Genomic DNA, 19,978 nt, shown 5'->3' with positions numbered 1-19,978 from the left:
ACAAGCCTGAACTAAAATCTTCCTTCCCTGAGCATACATCTTTAGTTTCTCAATCTTTTTTCTTTTGAAATATACCTAGAATTGACTCAAAACATTAGAAATATATATATAATTATATAAATATGTTAGAAATAGATTTGATTTTTAAGGCATCCATGTATTTATCATTTGCTTTATTAAAGTTTCTGAGACTTTTTTCCTGTTTTCATTTTTTGTTTTGAAATATCAAATTTTATCTTAGATGCAGGTGTACATGTCAAGGTTTCTTACCTGAGAATGTTGTGTGATGCTGAAGTTTGGGGTATGGATCCCATCACCCAGGTAGTGAGCACAGTACTCAATAGGTAGTTTTTCAATTCACTGTCCCCCTCACCCTCTAGTAGTCCTGAATGTCTATTGTTCCCATATTTATGTCCATGTGTGCTCAATGTTTAGCTCCCACTTATGAGAACATGTAGGGTTTGATTTTCTGTTCCTGAGTTAATTCACTTAGGTTTATGGCCTCTAGCTCCATCCATTTTGCTGCATTTTATCTTAGGCTGTCAGTACTTTATGCCATCTTACATTTCTCTGCCATTACTTTTTTTAATTCAAGTTATATTAAAAATATTTGCAAATCTTGAGAAAGGTAATTTTGCTAAAATATCTTTTTAGTCTAACTTTGTAAAATGATAAGTGATGAGTGATCCATCAAAAAATATTTACAGAATTGCAACCAGGGCTTTATCAATGTGCTATTTTATGTGGATATAAAATTAGCTCATCTCACCTGGTTAATCTTGGTGGAAAAACGTTAAATAAAATTAGACATGGGTACCATGTTTTGAAGACATACCATATGGCATCACCTGTACTACTTGCTTTATGTATGTAATCTCACATATTCATCCATAATGGCACTTATACATTTGACCTTTTCTTTATCAGTGTTTATGTATGGCAGAACAATACACATGCTTGGAGGTAAGGCTAGGTATTATATCTGAGGTGTCACATAAAATAATCTAATCTTTTAAAATCTTTCTCTAAGGAATGTATTTATGCTACTTCTCCCCTTCCCTAGTGTAAGTTTGTTTTTGTTTAACCCTTCATAACGGTGTAGTTAAATTTTCACAAAACCCTATAAATTTGAGATTATAAACCTAAATTTAAAAACTAGGAGGTGGTATAACTGGTATTTAAATCTATGACACTATAATTAATCTGTACACTTCCAATGTACAAATTAACTTTTTATGAATTACTTTGAATCATTAGTTATTTTTGCATGAGTCCCACTGCTACCCCCATTCTCACATTTATGAATAGTGTTCAGGTCTCTGTCTCATAGTCTTTGTGTGTATAGTTGTATAGTACATGGCTTTATACAGAATAGAATCTCATTACCTGTTTGTGGTTTCTTACCACAATGGTTGTAAGGCAGGACAAGGAGAATACATCAGAATTATATGGGAAGTTTTTTCAAACTTCACACACAGCCGTAAAAGATCCTAGTTGTCCCTTCTGTAGTAAGCCAATAGTACTCATGGGAATATGTAATATCCTTCAAGAATATTGGGCTGTAATACAGATTGAGGAAAACGTCCTTGCGAAAAATGACTTGGGGCTCCAGCTGCATCATCTTTTTCAGAGCAGTACTTGTCATGCTACTCAAAGTGTCTTCTGTGGACCAATGCCAATCCACAAATTCCTAAGAGTTTGTAATAAAGGCAAACATTGAGAGAAAGTGTTGAAAAGCTATAACATATCAACAGGCTTGTATGTTCTCTTTTTCTTTGTGTTTTATTTTACTATATTTCAAAATTACATTTTTAAATTCAATTCACATACAATGAATTGTAAATTAAAAATAAACAACAAATACTCACCTTTCACCACAGACAGTTTGAGGAAAAGTGAGCAGTAGCATTTTTTTTGGCATTCAGAATTCTTCTTCTTTTATTGATATTCTTGATGCAGGGCAGGCGAGCCCCAAAAGTGGGGGTTAGCATGGGTGGATTCTTGGCTTTGCTCAGGAAAGAATTCAAGAGGAGCCAGCAGTGGAAGGAAGCAAGTTAGTAGAAGCAGCAGTGTACAGCTCGGTGACTGGTCCTTGTGGATCAGGGCTAAACCCTAGGCAGTGCGCCCAGAGTAGCAGCACAGGGGCTCCTGGCTGGCAGTATTTATACCTACTTTTAACTGCATGCAAATTAAGGGGAGAGTTATTCAGAAACGTCTATAAAAGAGGCAGGGAGTTCCAGGTGTTGCCACAGCATTTGTACACTGTCATGGCGCTGGTGGGAGTGTCTTATGCTGATGAGCAGCTAGGATAACTAGAGGTTGCCTTTGGCATCATTCGCTAGTTCTAGCTGGCTTCTTCCTTTTATCCTGTCAGGACCAGGAAATAGGTCTTGCCGGTCTCCTACCTTATTCCTATGATTGGTTAACACATAGTATATGCCTAGTGTATTAGAATGTTTCCCAGAAAATGGAGATGCCTTACAGAATAGATTTGACTGTTAATATGTACTTAGTCATCGTGTACTTTGTTTCGTTAGTGAAATATCTGAAAGGGCATCAGGCAGAGAAAAGTGTGGAGTGAAAACTGCTGATGTGGTTTGGATCTGTGCCCCCATCCATATCTCATGTTGAATTGTAATCCCCAGTGCTGAAGGTGGAGTCTAGTGGGAGGTGATTAGATAATGGGGGCAGAATTCTTATTAATGGTTTAGGATTATCTCCCCTGGGACTGTAGAGTGAGTGAGTTCTCATGTGCTCTGGTTGTTTAAAGGTGTGTAGCACCATCCCACTCATTCTCTCCCTCCCACTGCTGCCATGTAAGACGTGCCTGCTTCTCCTTTGCCTTCCTTCATGATTGAAAGTTTCCTGAGGCCTCCCCAGAAGTCATCATGCTTCCTGTACAGCCTGAAGAACCATAAGTCAATTAAACTTCCATTTTTTATAAATTACCCAGTCTCAGGTATTTCTTTATAGTAATGCAAGGACGGACTAATACAACTTCCAACAACCATGTCCTGAAGTCTACCCTATCCAGAAGGCTTCTCTCTCTCTCTAATCCTGATTATTAGTAGGACTACTACTTGGAAAGGAGGGACAAACCTGTGCCACAGTGGAATGCTAAGTTTTTTGACATCCAGGCCCACATCTTCCAACTTTCAATATTGACCACTGTTTACAATGGAAATAAAGGCAACTAGGTTTCCTAAGAGAGTTAGGAGTGAAAAGAAGAGGCAGGAGGAGGTCAGTCCTAATGGTGTAACATGTTTTCTTTTCCATAGTAAAGTATAATAGTGATGTCATAGCTATGTATTTACACACTTACATTCAAGCACTCCATTCCGTGTTTCTAAGACGTAGAGAAGCTGCCCCTTCTGCTTTCTGAAAACTGAATTAAACAAGTACTTCCTTTAATATAACATAAGCTAATACACAATATCAAGGAAAGGTATTAGGCAAACAAGGTTAAATGATTTACAAGTTTTTCTTCCATCTATTCTGAATATAAATGGTGAACAGCCAGATGTGGAGAAAAGATACAAAGTAGAAGATAGAATGTTGCTATTAAAAGACTGTAGTACAAAACCAAAAAGCACAAACAAGAATAAAAATCAATAGCTAGCCTTCTATTTTCCTTTCTAAAAAGGTAGTAAAATACATTAAAGAAATACTTTCTTGTTGTATGTGACTTATAGAGATTGTGTCCATTTCTCTGTCCAAGGAAACATAAGCAGTACATCTTTATAGAGGGCAGTGTATGTCCATAAAACAAATGCTGCCAAGTAGAACATTAAAAAGGGCCTGTTGAAATATCGCCAGAAAGATAATTTAGGTTAGGCTCTCTGTTTTGATAAAAGTACATGAAGCATAATGGTAACAATCTCTACTCTCTTTTAAAGCAAAGAGGAAAAAAAAGCCTCACTCTAAAACCCTTTAAAGATATCAGAATTAATTGTAAACTATGAAATATGCCCCAGTTCTTGTTCTGATTGGAATTCAGAAAAAGAAGGAGAGAATTAAAAAAGGAAGAAGTGCTGTAAACTAAGTCACAGTGCAGTGGCATACTGATATGGAACCAAAGATCCATTTCCAACAGACCTCATTTAAATCACTGGGCTATTCAACAAGGACTGCCTTAAATGGGTCACCTTACATGAACCTCAAATTATTCCTTGTCAGGAAAGGCAGACAAACACCTATGTAGAAGGATTTCTGATTTTTTTTTTTTTTTTTTGAGCTTAGCACAGCAATTGAGAGGTAATGGACAAAAATATAAGAAAATAAAAGATAAAACCAATGGTCTGTGTTGCATGGCAACAGCGAGTTTAGAGACTAGTCCTTCACTCCTTTCAGTTACCAATATCCCCAGAGGCAAAACAGAAGCACAGAACTGTTTGGCATATAGATTTCAATACCACACAGACTTCTGCTAGAACCATATGTCTTACCCAAAGAATCATGCCACCAAATTAGGGAAAGCTTGCCTTTTGCTCAGGAAACAACCACACTTACAGATGTAATGACAGTTTGTGGGGGTGGATTCACATATCTATTTTGAAAACACTCATAAGAACAGTCCCATATAAATAAGTATGTGGACAAAAGTCTTGCACTCTTCTTTGTGCATCATTCTGGTTATAGAAATTGAGAATGTCTTGTGTATTATTTATTTATTGCTGCATAACAAATTACCCAGAAATGAGCCAATGAAAACAAACAAAATAATATTATTTCACAGATGTTCTTAGACTCAGAAATCTGAGACCAGCTTAACTGAGTACTTGTGACTCAGCATCCATTCTGTGCTTGGAGTTAAGCTGCTGATTGAGGCTACTGTCTTATCTGGAAGTGCCACTTCCAAGCTCACTCATGTGGCCATTGGCAGGAGACTCTATTTCCTCACCATGAAGGGCTCTCCATATGCTGCTTATGACGTAGTTTTACCAGAGAATAAGAACCAACAACAGAGAGAGGAAGAAAGAGTGAGAGAGAGAGAAAATAGAGAGAGAGACCACAGTGGTGGAGAGGGGCTGCCTGGAAAGCAGGTCTGAAAGGCTAGTTAACAGAGTCTACCCTCTGACTCCAAAAGATCTAAGTTTCTCCCACATGCAAAATACCCTCACATCCTGCCACGTCCCCCAGTCCCTCACCAAATCTTATCCCATTACCATGTTAGAAAAACCTGCAGTATCATCCTATCTAAATCAAGTCCAGATGAGGGTGCATCTCCTACATGAAGCTTCTTATGTGCTGCTCCCTAAATAGAGTTCCTCCTGCAAGTCTGTGAAATACACACGGTATCTGCGCCTATACACCCAACAAAAAATGATGCTAACTACTACAGACTGCAGTTTCAAAAGGGAGAATATATGAAGCACAGAGTCACAGATCCATAGCAATTTTGAAGTTCATCCAGGCAAATGTAGGAAGTTCCCTGATTAGGACTCAGTCCTGTTACTTCCTGGAAATGATTCTTCAGAACATTCAACTCCACCCTCAGAGCTTTTGGTTCTTCCCGGTAGCCAATTACTTTGCCATCTAAGTCACCCTTCCTTTGCCACGAAATGCAGCCCAGGCTTTTTGGATGAGTAGTTGCTTTAGCCTATTTCTGGCTTGTCAATATTTAGGGTTCCAAAAGTTTCTTTTCATTTTGTACTGTTTCTGTCTCTTTTTCTCCAAGCTGTCTGTGTTTCCACATCTATGATTTTTCTTAAAGATTTGATGCATCACCTTTGAATATTAATAGGATTCACTTCATTAGACAAAAGCCATACCCACAAATGTCTTCAGGATAATAACTTCTCTACCTTATCCCTTTGCTACAGAACAACATCCTTAAGTTTCTTAGTTCTATTGTTTGATTGAGAGACTGTTTGAATTATACGCTTAGAAAAAATGTCATAAGGATACAGAAAGTCTAAACAAAACTATAATAAAATTCGCCCCATTGACAGTATAGAATACTCCAGCCAACAACCAAAGAATGTGCATCCCACTCAAAGACAAATGGAAAAATCATTAAGGCAAACTGGACAATAAAGACAACCCCAATAAACTTAGAAGTAACATCATACTAAGTAGGGTCTTCCACATCAGGGTGTAAATGCACTTTTCACTTGTCCTCTTGCTAATTATAGCTAAAACTCACGGACATTATATACAAAGCCACAGAAGAAATCTATGTTAGGTGAAAAGAAGAAGCTAGACCGGCCAAGAACATTAGATACAAGGAACAGGTAGTAGATTTTCTTGGTTTTCTTTTGCTTCATTTATCACAGACTCAGTGCTGGAAAAGTCACTAACCCCCAGATGTCAATGAATGACAGTAAAAAAGCCCCAGGAAAATCCCATTCTCTCCATTCAAAGATCATAAAAGAGCAGCCTAGCAACAGAGAAAATATGTAGACAATAATTGCCATACTTCAACCTTAGCACAGGAAAACAAAGTGTGGTCTCACTCCTCAAACTCTCAGTGAAGGTGAATGGGAGCCTAGACTTTCATTCTTACCAGGATATGAAGAACATCCCTCCCCTTCCTGCCTGGGTGGTGTCAGAGATGACCAAGTGGGGACTGAAGACTTTCATCCCCCTGGTGGACAGCACATGGGACACCTAGACTTCCACTCCCACCCAGCAGTAAAAATCTGTTCATCCTCTTCCCCATTGGATTGGGGTGAGAAAAGGCCATGTGGGAAACCTGGATTTTCATGACCTTCCAGGGTACCTGACTTCCTACCTCCTTGATGTATTCAGAAGCATGAGGGGAGCAATGTGAGGCAGCCCACCCAGCTAGGGTGGCAAGAGTGGAGGACTAGTGGGAGCCTGAACTCCCATCCATCCTTGCCCAGCTGTAATGAGGTGCTATTCTTCCTCACCAGGATGTCAACAGAAACCAAGTGGGGAACAGAGACTAACTTGAGCTGAGGTTCGGTCCAGTAGCTCACATGGGTGTCCAGACTCTGTTTTTCTCTGTGCATTTATTAGCTCCACACTGGTTGGCCCCCTTCTTTGTAGGCTTTCACTTTGTGAGAGTGAAATGACTATTATCAGTTCCCAGGGCAATGCTACTATTAGTACTCATATGCAATACTGTATCTACTCTAGATATAGATATTCTATATCGAGTCAAAAAGAGAATGTTTACTTATTTAATACTTCCAACAATATATAATCCTGCAATTGAGTCTTCTTAGGGACATATTGTCTGAATTTGATCATATCTCCATTTGTTAACAAATCACCATAGGAAAGGAGTATTCATTCCCTGTCTTCTTCAAATAATTTTTAGGATATTACTGCAAAAGGGAAGATGAATGGGCATTGGGGAAGCAAGTAACAAAAGTTTGCTAAAACATAAACTCAGTGTTGGGTACACATGTATAATACCTATTATTTTGCAACTTTTTTCATTTATCAACTTATTAATTTCAAATCAAATTTTATGAAATTATTTTACTCTTCTCAGAGACTATGTGGTATTTTATTGTATAGACATATTACATCCTTTTCATGAACACGTAAGTAATTTTATGTTTTGTTTTGGTTTGGAGATGGGTTTTTTTTTGCTATTATAAGCAGTGATACAATAAATATCTTTGTGTGTAAATTTATTTTAAAACAATTCATGGAGTTACAATTTCAGTAAGTTTCAAAGAAACAATAAACACTTTTCTTTTTTGCTTTCAAGAACTCACTGGAGGATAAAACAATTTCAAGTATAAAAAAATTGATAGTCACTTGACGTTATATGAACATAGCAGATGGTAAGAGTAATGTGTAACTTTAACACATTTCAGGTTTCTGTAGCATGTTAGATATTAAAACATCATATCCTTCTTCTTCCTCAACACATTCATTTTAAGCTTCTTAAATTCTCAACCACATAGTACGGTTTATAACATTAAATAGAAAAGTGAGACGCTCGGCTTCATCTCCAATTTTAGTCAGATGCACACACACATAGCCACTTCTTCACCATAAATACTTCCGTGAGCCTGATACAGCTTAATGTTTTCTGATGCTTTTGTTCAGTGCTCCAGTTTCCTATTTTGAAATATCCCTGCTAATTTATGAGCTATCCTTAAAATGCTATGTGAGTAACAATAGCAGATGTCTCAGCACACCTATTTTGTAAAGAATATCAGGCTATCCAAGACGCTATTTACAACTATATAAATTTTATTTTCATTTCCATAAGAGAATAGTGATGAAGTTTTAGTGTAAAATGTGTTTTATAATCAGAAGGGGAGCAAATGAAAGATTTAACATCTTATTTTTTATAATTTTCATTTTCTGATGAAAGATGTTCATTTCTGTTGATTCTTTCTGCTGATGATTTTACTCCCCTTTCCTTTATCCTTCAGTCTATGTGATAAGTCATTCTTTTATACCAGTTAAGGTTAAATTGTTGAGGATTTTAATTTTATTTTTCCATTTTGAACCCTAGTACCAAGAATAAGTGTGTCTTCCCTGAATACAGAATTTGTTTAGAAATGACTCACTGAGGTTGCAATTGTTTAAAGGCTCAATGTATTTTTTTCACCTAGAAGCTGACCAATGTAGCATAAATAATTTGAATATTTATTGTATCCTCTGGGTTTTAACTGGAACCACATGCATGGTCTCCTTCATCACCAGGAAAACCATTGGGATAGAAAGTCATAAATACCTTTGTCTCGCTAATGAAGAAATTGAGCCATTTCTGCCTTTCTCTGCTCTTGTCTCTTGTACCAGTAGCTCTAGACCTATACTTTAGTCACGTTGTAGTTTTACTGTATCTGTCTACTGCCAATATATATACCCTCCATGTTTGTTTGTATTGATCTTATATTTTTTATTTTGTTTGCCTACTATTTTTTTCTTGCATTTCAGAACATTTTTCCCTTTTCTCATCATATCCCTCCTTCTGGATACTGATATCTCATATAGTACCCAGTTTCTCATATAGATCTTGTAAATATTTGTTAGATTTATACCTGTTTCATTTTAGGGCTGCTAATACAAATGGTATTGTGTTTTTAATTTTAAATTTCATTTGTTTATTGCTAGTACTTTATATAGGAAAGTAAATAACTTTTGTATAAGAACCCTGTATCCTGCAACCTTCCTATTATTGTTTATTAGTTCTAAAAGGTATTTTTTGTTTGATATTTTTAGATTTTCTACATAGACAATCATGGCATTTGTAAACAAAAACAGTTTTGTTTCTTCCTTCTCAATTTGTGTATCTTTTATGTCCATTGCTTGTCTTATTGTACTAGCTGTCAGCTATCATTTTTAAAAAATGTTACCTCACGTAATTAATCATTAATCCTATTCTATCCTAGAACTTAGATAATGTTAATACTTAGTAAAATGAGTTACCATATTTTCATCTTTTTATAATAATTGTCAGACATTTCTTCAGACCTATCTTACAGTTCACTACTATGTCCTTTAGTTGTGATAAATGTGTTAACTAATTTACCTAATCCATTTTATGATGTTAAATTTCAACAAATTGTATTCATTTTTTGCATATATCCTTTTTCAATTTTAATACTCTGTCCTTCTTATACATTCATCTTGATACTATTTTAATAACCTTAAACATACTAAAAAATGCGTGCTCTTTTGTTTCTCATTAGACCAGTATTTGGTTCTAATTTTGCCCTTGTTTTGTCTTTTGACCTTTGATCATAATGCCTTGTTTACTTGCATATCCTACATTTTTTTTTTCAATTGTCAGTACATGTTCTGTGGAAACTATAGCCATGGACTGTCTTTTTTTTTTTTTTTTTTTTTTTAATGAGACGGAGTCTTGCCCTGTCGCCCAGGCTGGAGTGCAAGGGCATGATCTCGGCTCACTGCAACTTCCACCTCCCAAGTTCAAACGATAAACGATTCTCCTGCCTCAGCCTCCCAAATAGCTGGAATTACAGGCACCTACCCCCAAGCCCAGCTATTTTTTGTATTTTTAGTAGAGATGGGTTTCACCACGTTGGAGAGGCTGGTCTCCAACTCCTGACCTCGTAATCCACTCACCTCGGCCTCTCAAAGTGCCGGGATTACAGGAATGAGCCACCACACCCAGCCGCTATGGACCTTCTTTGGAACATTGAAGACATGCTTCTCCATAGAATACATGCATGTACTCTTGACATGCAATTGTGTGTATTCTCGACCTAATATAGATTTTTAACAATGAGTTGTTATAAATATTGGTTCCATCCCTTAGTAGCTGTGTGACTTTTGGTAAGATACTGAACTTCTTCGTATAATAAGTTTTGCATTCAAAAATTGATAATTACTCAGCTAATAGTTGCTGTAAAGTCATATAGTATATATTAACTCTGAATTTTCCAACTTGACAGAAATAATTCGTAATTCTAAAAGTTGCCTCAAGCAATGTGTCATTATTTTCAAAATTAGGAATATAAAATGTATTTCTAATATATAAATGGAACTGAAATTTCAATCAAAATAATAACACTGATAAGGTAATTCCAAAGACATTTAAAATGTGTTTGTCTCTACCTATAATACTTGTTTATCTTTCCCTTGTCTTTGCAGTACATACTGGGGGAGAAAACAAGAGAATTCATTTCCCAACTGCCCCTGGCATGTACACACTATGTACACTAATGGTTATGAAGGGATAGTAGAATATTTGCTGTTTTCTGCTTTAGGTTGTTTCTGTCCAGACTAATCTTTTGGAGACTACTTGTTTTCTCTTTAGTGATTTCATCTTGTCCTCTCTTGTTCTTCCCAGGTTCACAGAAAATAGAAATTCTTTACATAGTCTTCTGATCAACAGAATCAAAGCCCTTTCTCTGTAAATACTGGCTAGAGAGTTGCTAACTTCAATAATGGAGAAATGGAAAAATCAGTTTCTTTCTCCAGTAAAACCACAAAAGCCATGGTTTTAAAAGATAATTTTATTTAGAAAATAAGGTAAGTAAAATAAAGAAAATATGATGCTTCTATATCGGGTGGATAGAATGAAAAAAAAAGAAAGAAAGTATTTTGCTGATATTACTTCTGCCACCAACAGCAACTCATCCCCAGATACCTAACAGTGATTTTCAGATGACTGGTACATGCCATGATACATGCGGTATACTCCCCGGATGGCAACAACAGGGTCTGACTCTCGTCTTCCTTTTATCATTTTATTTCACCTGGTCTGTTCATCAATGCACAGATTTATAATATTCACTCTTTTCCCACTTGTGCCATGATCCAAATGTCAGTTTTGCATTTAGCTATAAAGGCTCTGTCTTTGTTTTGTGGAAAGTGCTTTAGAAAAATGTCCTGAGGCTGGACACAGTGGCTCATGCCGTAATCCCAGCACTTTAGGAGGCTGAGGCGGGTGTATCACCTGAAGTCAGGAGTTCAAGACCAGACTGACCAACATGGTGAAACCCTGTCTCTACTACAAATACAAAAAAAATTAGCCGGGCATGGTGGCAGTTGCAGCTACTGGGGAGGCTGAGGCAGGAGAATTACTTGAACCCAGGAGGTGGAGGTTGTGATGAGCCAAGATCTCACCACTGCACTCCAGCCTGGGAGACAGAAAGAGACTTCATCTAAAAGAAGAAGGAGGAGAAGAAAGGAGACAGTGGTTTCAATCTAATGTTAGAAGCATCAGCATCAAGTAATATACTTAGATTGATCTAATAAAAATCTTTTTGAAGAGGCTCAAATTAAAATAGAAACAAAAGATTTTTTTTAGGAGGTATAGATGTAGTTGTGAGCCGAAAATATTTGCTTTGAAAGTAGCAATTTACTTTCCATGGAGTGCATACATCTGTTAAGAGCTCAGTAACATTTGCTTTGAATGTACGGTCTATAAAATCAAATTAGTCTAATCAGAATATATGACAATAAAAACAGTCTCTAATGCCTTTAAATACAGTAAATAAATGCTAGCATGCAAATATTGTTACACATTATTCAAAAGTAAATTTTGAAACTTAAAAAATCTCCAAGATTTAGAAATAAGCATGTAATATTTTGTCTTTAAGAAAAATAAGTATTTAAAATAATTATACATGAGTTTATATTTACCACTGATGGTGTAATAAAATACTAAAAGATTATATATTTACATGCTTAAAATACTTTTTCTGGATTGTTAATGATTTTCATATCATCTATACCTTTCTGTTTTTGCAAAATATTTATAATTGTCATATATTATGGTTATAATAAACACAACTTTTATTTTAGATCAAATAGAAAAGGCAAGAGAGATGTCTATTAGAGAAAAAAATGAATAAGAGAGCAGACACATATTTATTTTTTGCTTCAGCTTTGCAGGAGATAAAGGAAATTGAGTTAAATAATTGATATTCTGTTAGGTAGTTGAATGTTGCTAAGTGGTTAAGCAAAATTATGAAGCTGGGTGGAGGTATTCTGCACTGCTCTGGCAGAAAAATGCCTCTTGTATACCATTTATTTAGCCTGTATGTTGAGATAAAAGAATTAGAGATACTTCCAAAAGGTGCTACCTTATCCAAATAAATGAAATCTGCTTATTAATTTAAGTAAGCAACTGTTTCTCTGGGATCTGAAAGGGGGAATCAATATATGATATAGTCTTTTAAAATTTTATTATCTAAATAGAGAGGACAGGCTTAACATATTTGAAATGATTTTAGAACAGACTAAGTCAAGTTCTTTTGATTAAGCATAGAACAGTTTACCATAGTCTGCTGAGGAATTAGGAATTCAAATAATAAAACTATTGCTGTTTTGAGGGGATTATCAAGAGAGCTTTTATAAGAGGTCTTAAAATGAGATTGGAAGCAAAGTTTTGGATTAATGGAAGGGTAGAAGGGCAATTCCTGAAAACAGTTCAGAATAGTTCAGAAAGCAGCAGGAAAGAATCGAGAATTTTCTTCAGTCCTAAATTGGAATGAAGAGAGAGGCGTGCTCATTAGAGTAGAGTCATAGCATCTATGCATTTGTTTTGACCTTATAAATTAACTGTTCACTCTTCCTAGCAAAATATAAGTAATGTCTTTTTTTTTTTTTTTTTTTTTTTTTTTTTTTTTTTTTTTTTTTTTTTGAGATGGAGTGTTGCTCTGTTGCCAGGCTGGAGTGCAGTGGCCTGATCTTGGCTCACTGCAACCTCGACCTCCCAGGTTCAAATGATTCTCCTGCCTCAGCCTCCTGAGTGGCTGGGACTACAGGCGAGCGTCACCACACCTGGCTAATTTTGTATTTATAGTAGAGATAGGGTTTCACTATGTTGGCCAGGCTGGTCTCAAACTCCTGACCTCATGATCTGCCTGCAGCATCCCAAAGTGCTGGGATTATAGGGGTGAGCCACCACGCCTGGCAACATAACTAATCTTTAAGGGCATAGGAGGGGAGGTAAGTATATATTCTGGATTGACTAACTCATCTGCTCCAACTTTCTTTTAGTTTACCTTTCAGTACTCAGAGAGGTAAGGAACATTGATTGCAGCCAGGCTACAATCCCATTTAGGTTTCACCTTCAGAAGCGATGTGTGAACTTTGAAAAGTTGAAGTGGAAGATAAGATGGTGGCCACATTTTTGCTGCTGTTAGCTTTTCTCCTATCCAGCACAGTCTTAAAAACATTTCTCTCTCTCTTTCTCTTTTGCTTTTCCTGCAGAAACTATAGAGGATGTCTTGTGTGGAGTCCTTAGCTTTGTGAGTGCTAAAATTTAAGACATAGGAAATCATGACTTCCTGGTGGCAGCCTCATGATTCTGAGATCACAGCACATGGATGTGGTACAGCCAGCAGAGGTGGTGGTGTCTTCTCGAATTCCTGACCTTCTTTCCATGGCAGAAGAAGCAACCGTTTTGCTAATTGAGGTCTATGGTGGTGTTCCTGGAAGCTCCATCTCTAACCTATTTACCTAATCCTTCCAAAAATCTCATACTGAATCTTTTCATGTTTAAATTATTTAGAATGGTTTGTGGTATCTGTAAACACTAACCAATGCTTCCCACAATAAAATCAGCAGTATGGAAAGAAAGAAAGCAGATGGTTAAATAGTTTCTAACATAATTGCTAAAAATACAGTTAGTATGTGGGCTTGGTTAAGGATCTGTTAAGCTGCAGCTAGATGCTTTGGCACTTATGACTTGTCCACATAGTAACAATATACTCATTGATTACTACATCTTAGATTTATAGCTACTTAATAATATAACTTATTGGAGCAACTCATCTGGGCAAGAGAAATTTCTTCTTAGTCCTCTTTTGTTTTACATTCCAAGCTATACGTACAGTCATACTTCATTTTATTATGTATTGCAGATATTGCATTGTTCACAAATTGAAGATGTGCGGCAACCCCACAACAAGCAAGTCTACCAAAGCCACTTTTCAGCAGCATCTGCTCACTTCCTGTCTCTGTTTCAATTATGGTAATTCTCACAATATGCCACCACACCTGGCTAATTTTCGTATTTTTTGTGGAGACAGAGTTTCGCCATGTTGCCCAGACCAGTCCGGAACTCCTGAGTTCAAGTGATCCACCTGCCTTGGCTTCCCAAGGTGCTGAGATGACAGGTATGAGCCACCGTGCCTGGCCTGTAATCTTTGATGTTACTTTTGTAATTGTCTTTAGGTGCCACAAAGTGTGTCAATATAAAACAATGTACTTAATTAATGTATGTGTTATGACTGTTCTACCAACCAGTTATTCCCCCATCTCCCTCCATCTCCCGAGGCCCCTCTATTTCCTGAGAAAAAACAATACTGAAATTAGTCCAGTTAATATAACTCTACAATAACCTCTAGTGTTCAGCTGAAAGGAAGAGTCACACATATTTCACTTTAGATCAAAAGATAGAAATGATCAAGCTTAGTCAGGAAGGCATGCCAAAAGCTGCGATAGGCTGAAAGCTAGGCCTCTTGACACCAGTTAGCCAAGTTGTGGATGCAAAGGAAAAATTCTTGAAGGAAAGTAAAAGTGCTACTCTAGTGAACACATGAATGATAATAAAGTGAAACCACCTGATTGTTTACACGGATAAAGTTTTAGTGGTCTAGATAGATCAAAACATCCACAACATTCCCTTAAGCGAGAGACTAATCTATAGCAAGGCTCTAACAATTCCTCAGTTCTTCAATTCTAATTCTATGAAGGCTGAGAAAGATAAGGAAGCTACAGAAGAATAGTTTGAATATTATATTCAAATAATTAACAGCAGAGGTTAATATTAATATCTCTGAATATTAATAGCAGAGGTTGGTTCATGAAGTTTAAAGAAAGATGTTTCCATAACCATAAAAGTACAAGCTGAAGCAGTAAGTACTGATGTAGAAGCTACAGCAAGTTATTCTGAAGATCTAGCTAAGATAATTGATGAAGGTGGCAACACTAAACAACAGATTTTCAGTATAGACAAAATAGCCTTCTATTGGGGAAGATGCCATCTAGGACTTTCATAGGTAAAGAGGAGAAGTCAATGTCTGGCTTCAAAGCTTCAAAGGACAGGCTGACCCTCTTGTTAGGGGTTAAGACAGCTGGTAACTTTAAGTTAAAGTAAATACTCATTTAACATTCCAAAAATCCTAGGACCCTTAAGAATTGTGCTAAATTTATTCTGCCTGTGCTCTATAAATGAAACAACGAAGACTGGATGACAGCACATCTGTTTATAGCAATTTTGATAGTAAAATGCTATCAAACAGCATTGCATGTTACAGAGAAATCTTTTGTGAAATAGTCAACTGATGTGGCAAACTTCATTGTTTTAAGAAATTGCCTCAGCCACCCCTGCTTCAGCAACCTTTATTCTGATCCATCAGCATTCATCAACATCGTGACAAGATCTTCCACCAGCAAAAAGATTATGACTGGCTAAAGGCTCTGATAATTATTAATATTTTTTAGCAACAAAGCATTTTTTAATTAAGGTATATATACTTTTTAGACATAATGCTACTGCACACAATAGTCAACACTATAGTGTAAACATAACTTTTATATGCACTGGAAAACTACAAAATATTTGTGATTTGTTTTATTGTGGTATTTGCTTTATTTCAGTGGTCTGAAACCAAACACAAAATGTCTCTAAGGTGTGCCTGTATTTGATTGTTATCTTAAAAGGCAGAAATATTTAAATATTCAAATATAAAGAAATAATTGTTATTTCTTATTTACTTTCCATTTTTGTTAGATTAGCTTCACCTTTGGCAAAATAACTCTTAGTGTCCTCATCTCTGAGACGAAGGTAAAAACTCAAACCAACTTCATAGGGTTATCAAGAGGAATAAACGAATTAATGAATTGGGTCAGGAGGGTCCACAGGACCCTCCTAAGACTTGATGATTGAATGAAACAACTCACATGATTCGGGAAAGCTGCTATACTAATAGTTACTGTTTATTACAGAGAACAGATGTAGAGATTAGAATCGGCAAAGGGAAAAGGCCCATGGGGTGAAGGCCAGAAGAAACCAAGCTACAAGTTTTTCTCTCCAATGGAGTCCCATGAGGATGCACATAACTCTCCCAGCAGCAATGTGGGACGACACTTGCAAAGTATTGGCCATCAGGGAAGCTCCCCCCAGCTTTGGTCACCAGGGTTTTTATTGGTTGTCAGTCATGCACACGTTCAGTGCTTCTGTGACTGACCTCACCCACCAGACTGTAATCTCAAGAGCAAAACCAGGTATTTACCATAAATCAGACTGTTAGGATAAACTTACATGGTCAAGTTGCCATAGCATGGCCCAAGGCCTCAGGCTTAAGAAATATTATCAGGCAGGGTATTCCAGGAGATCAGAAATAGTCTCCAGGACATGAATGGGACAGGGGAGGTAGGAGGTTGTAGCAACTTGCTAAAATGGGAGACATTTCACAAGAAAAAATCAGTTGTAGAAAATCCTCATTCATCAAAAGGTCACTGTATTCTTGGGCATAAAACCTTGACTGCACGTATTTCCAGCTGTGTTTACACTAAAAATTCCCAAAGGGAATTGTTGGGAGTAACAAGAGAAAAATGATCAGTCTAAATCTACAGAGTGACTGCAGAGGCATGGGCCAGTACATGTGAATACTGAATATGCAAATCAATAAAGAAAACACATTTATTCTTGAGGCAAAAAAAGCAATGCAATGAAAAAAAAATTAAGGTTAACTTCATCAGGAAGCATTAACCATAACATGTATTCTCACTCACATACTTTAGGAAAATGAGAACAATAGCTCTAATTTATTGATTTATTTCACTCAAATATTCATTGCTACTGAATATCTATCATTCACTCATTTATTCATCCATTCATTTAATCAACATATATGGAATACCCAATATGTGATAGGTACTTTTCTAGGCATTGAACCCAACGAGAAGAGCAGATTAAAGGCCTGCTCTCATGCAACTTACTTTGTACTAAAGGAAACAGCAATAAACAAACACATAAAATCATTTCAAGTGATGTTAAATGGTACTAAGAAAATAAATAATAATTGAAGCAATAAAGCCTTAGGTTTCATAGAAGCAGTTGAACTTTGTCATTTTAACTACATATCCGGAAGCCTTAAGGAGAAGTTGAAAGACTGTCAATTCCTATAAAAATACATCTATGAGGATATTGTATTAATTTCCAAATGTGCTGTAACAAACTACTGTAAACTTGGTGGCTAAAAACAGCATATATTTATTATCTTACAGTTTTGGAGGTCAAAAATCTGAAATGGGTCTCATTGGACTAAATCAAGGTATAGCAGGGCTGTGTTCCTTCTGGATTGTTCCTTCTAGAGGAAAATTAGTTTTTCATACTTTTTCCAACTCTAAAGGCTGCCTACTTTACTTGGCTTGTGGCTTCTTTCCATCATCAAACCCAGCAATAGCTAGTAAAGTCTTTCTCATGCTGTATCACTCTTAACAGTGACTCTTCTCTCTCCCTCTTCCACCTTTTTCTAGCCCTTGGATTACTTTGGGCACACATAGATAATCTAGTATAATCTTCCTATTTTAAAGTTAACTGATTAGCCACCTTAAATCCATCTGCAATCTTAAATCCGCTTTGCCATATATCACAACATATTTATAGCTTCCGAAAATGTGGATATGGACATCTTTGTGGGAGCCATTTTTCTTCTGCCTACCACAACGAGCTGCACTTGCTTGAATGCAAAAGAAGCGATCTCTCTCTATAAAACCCAAAGACTACATTTGTTTGAGTGTTCCCTCTCTATTTTATTATGTTAAATTCGATATTTAAAAATCTAAAATTAACATCTCTTGGTCTTACAGATATTTTTTAGTGTGCAAAATGTCTTTCTCAATATTGAAAATTCATATGAGTACATGGACAATTTCACATACCCGTGTGGATTTGCGAAATATTACCTAATTTAGAGGGTAAGTAAAAAAATCAAAATAGAGTTTGCAAACCATTGTTTACTTCATGCAAGGAATTAATTATGCAAAATGTTGTTATATATGATTCTGATTATAGGTAAAGACAGCTAATATCTTCTAAAATTGTGATACAGTGGAAGAAGCTGAGGTAAAAGGCAGGCAGTAAAAGTTGCCCCAATTGGAATTAGATATTCTACACAATACCACTGAAGTGGCATGGTAGTGCAGGCTAGCCAAATTTGATTAACAATTCTCCTTTTATATCTAGGGTCAGGCATGAATAGATATGGTATTCTGCCATCCTTTATTATTTCTCTGTTAACCATAGTAAATTTTCACTCAGTTTTCTTATAATGCTTTGTTTTCTTCTTCTTGCTAGTTGAAACACAAAATTTGTATTGTATGCTACTCACCTCCTCTCTTTATGGGAAGGACGCAAATATTACTTATTACACCAAATAATTGAGTAAAACTAAGATCCATCTGGGAAATTTCCAGTGTTTAAGGGCAACTAGAAAAGGTGCATGGAGAACATGAAATAATGTAATTTGAGAATAACAAGGGCAAATCATTTTAAAATGGAGACCAAGTCCTCAGTGATCTCACTTCCCTATTACTATTTGTAAATGCTCATGATGTTTATTATGGGATGCAATTTATTTACAGTGACGGAGTTGGGGAGGATTATTGGATTTATTCAGGGTGCTAGAGGTACACATATTTCAGTGGCTAACCCTGGAGACACAGGCAAAAAATTATTAAGCAAATTTGACACCTTCAGATATCTTCCTGTCACTTAAGAGATAATGTCCAGAAAATCTATTTTATTCCAATTGGAGCACCCTCAATATGTATCTTGTTTTTTAATAAAAGAAGATTGTGAAAGGTTGTAAGTATCAAAATGTATCCTTTTGAAGTAAAGTGAGATTATGCATAGCCTACTTCTCCATTGTGACAAGTGTCATGACAGCAATCCAGTCTCAGAAGAAATTGAGACCAGGACCATCTTCTCATATTGCCAGAGGACTCCAGATTTCCCTGGATAGTCAATGATTGTAGTATCAGAAGGTATTGCTATGGACATTGTTACAACTAACTTGTGAAATGGGAAAAGTTCCCTTGTTCCCTCACAGGACGTGCGATGGTGGTGTGGCTCACTTCCTCAGTGCCCCGCTGCTGGGACCTCTAGGGGAGCATATAGATGGGCAGGCTGTGGGGCTCCGACCCCAAGGCAGTGTCTAGGGGTGAATGTTTATGGCTCCTGAAGCCCCAGTGGTTGTGTGTCACAGGGTGCTCTTTTAGTTTGCCTATAGGCGGCTTGTGTCAGCGCAATTAGACCCTCATTGTTGCAAGGAGAGAAGGCTTTCTGTATCCAGGGTTCTTGCCTTGGAGTACTGGAAGAATCGGATCACACCTGGGCTTGGAGAATGAGTGCAAGGTTTTATTGAGTGGAAGTAGCTCTCAGCAGATGGGGGACCTAGAAGGGAGATGGCTTTCCCCTGGAGTCGGCTGTCGGTAGCCCGGGCTCTTCTCTGACTACCCTGGCCAAACTCCACGTCGTTCTGCCAGTTGGTGGCCTGCTGGTGTGCCCGTGCCTGTCGGTGCTTTCCTCTAGAAGTCCAGCCACCTGTGTGTTCCT

The sequence above is a fragment of the Pongo abelii genome, chromosome 4 (genome assembly GCF_028885655.2).
Source record: "Pongo abelii isolate AG06213 chromosome 4, NHGRI_mPonAbe1-v2.0_pri, whole genome shotgun sequence".
NCBI lineage: Eukaryota > Metazoa > Chordata > Mammalia > Primates > Hominidae > Pongo > Pongo abelii.
This window is presented reverse-complemented; position numbering follows the sequence as displayed.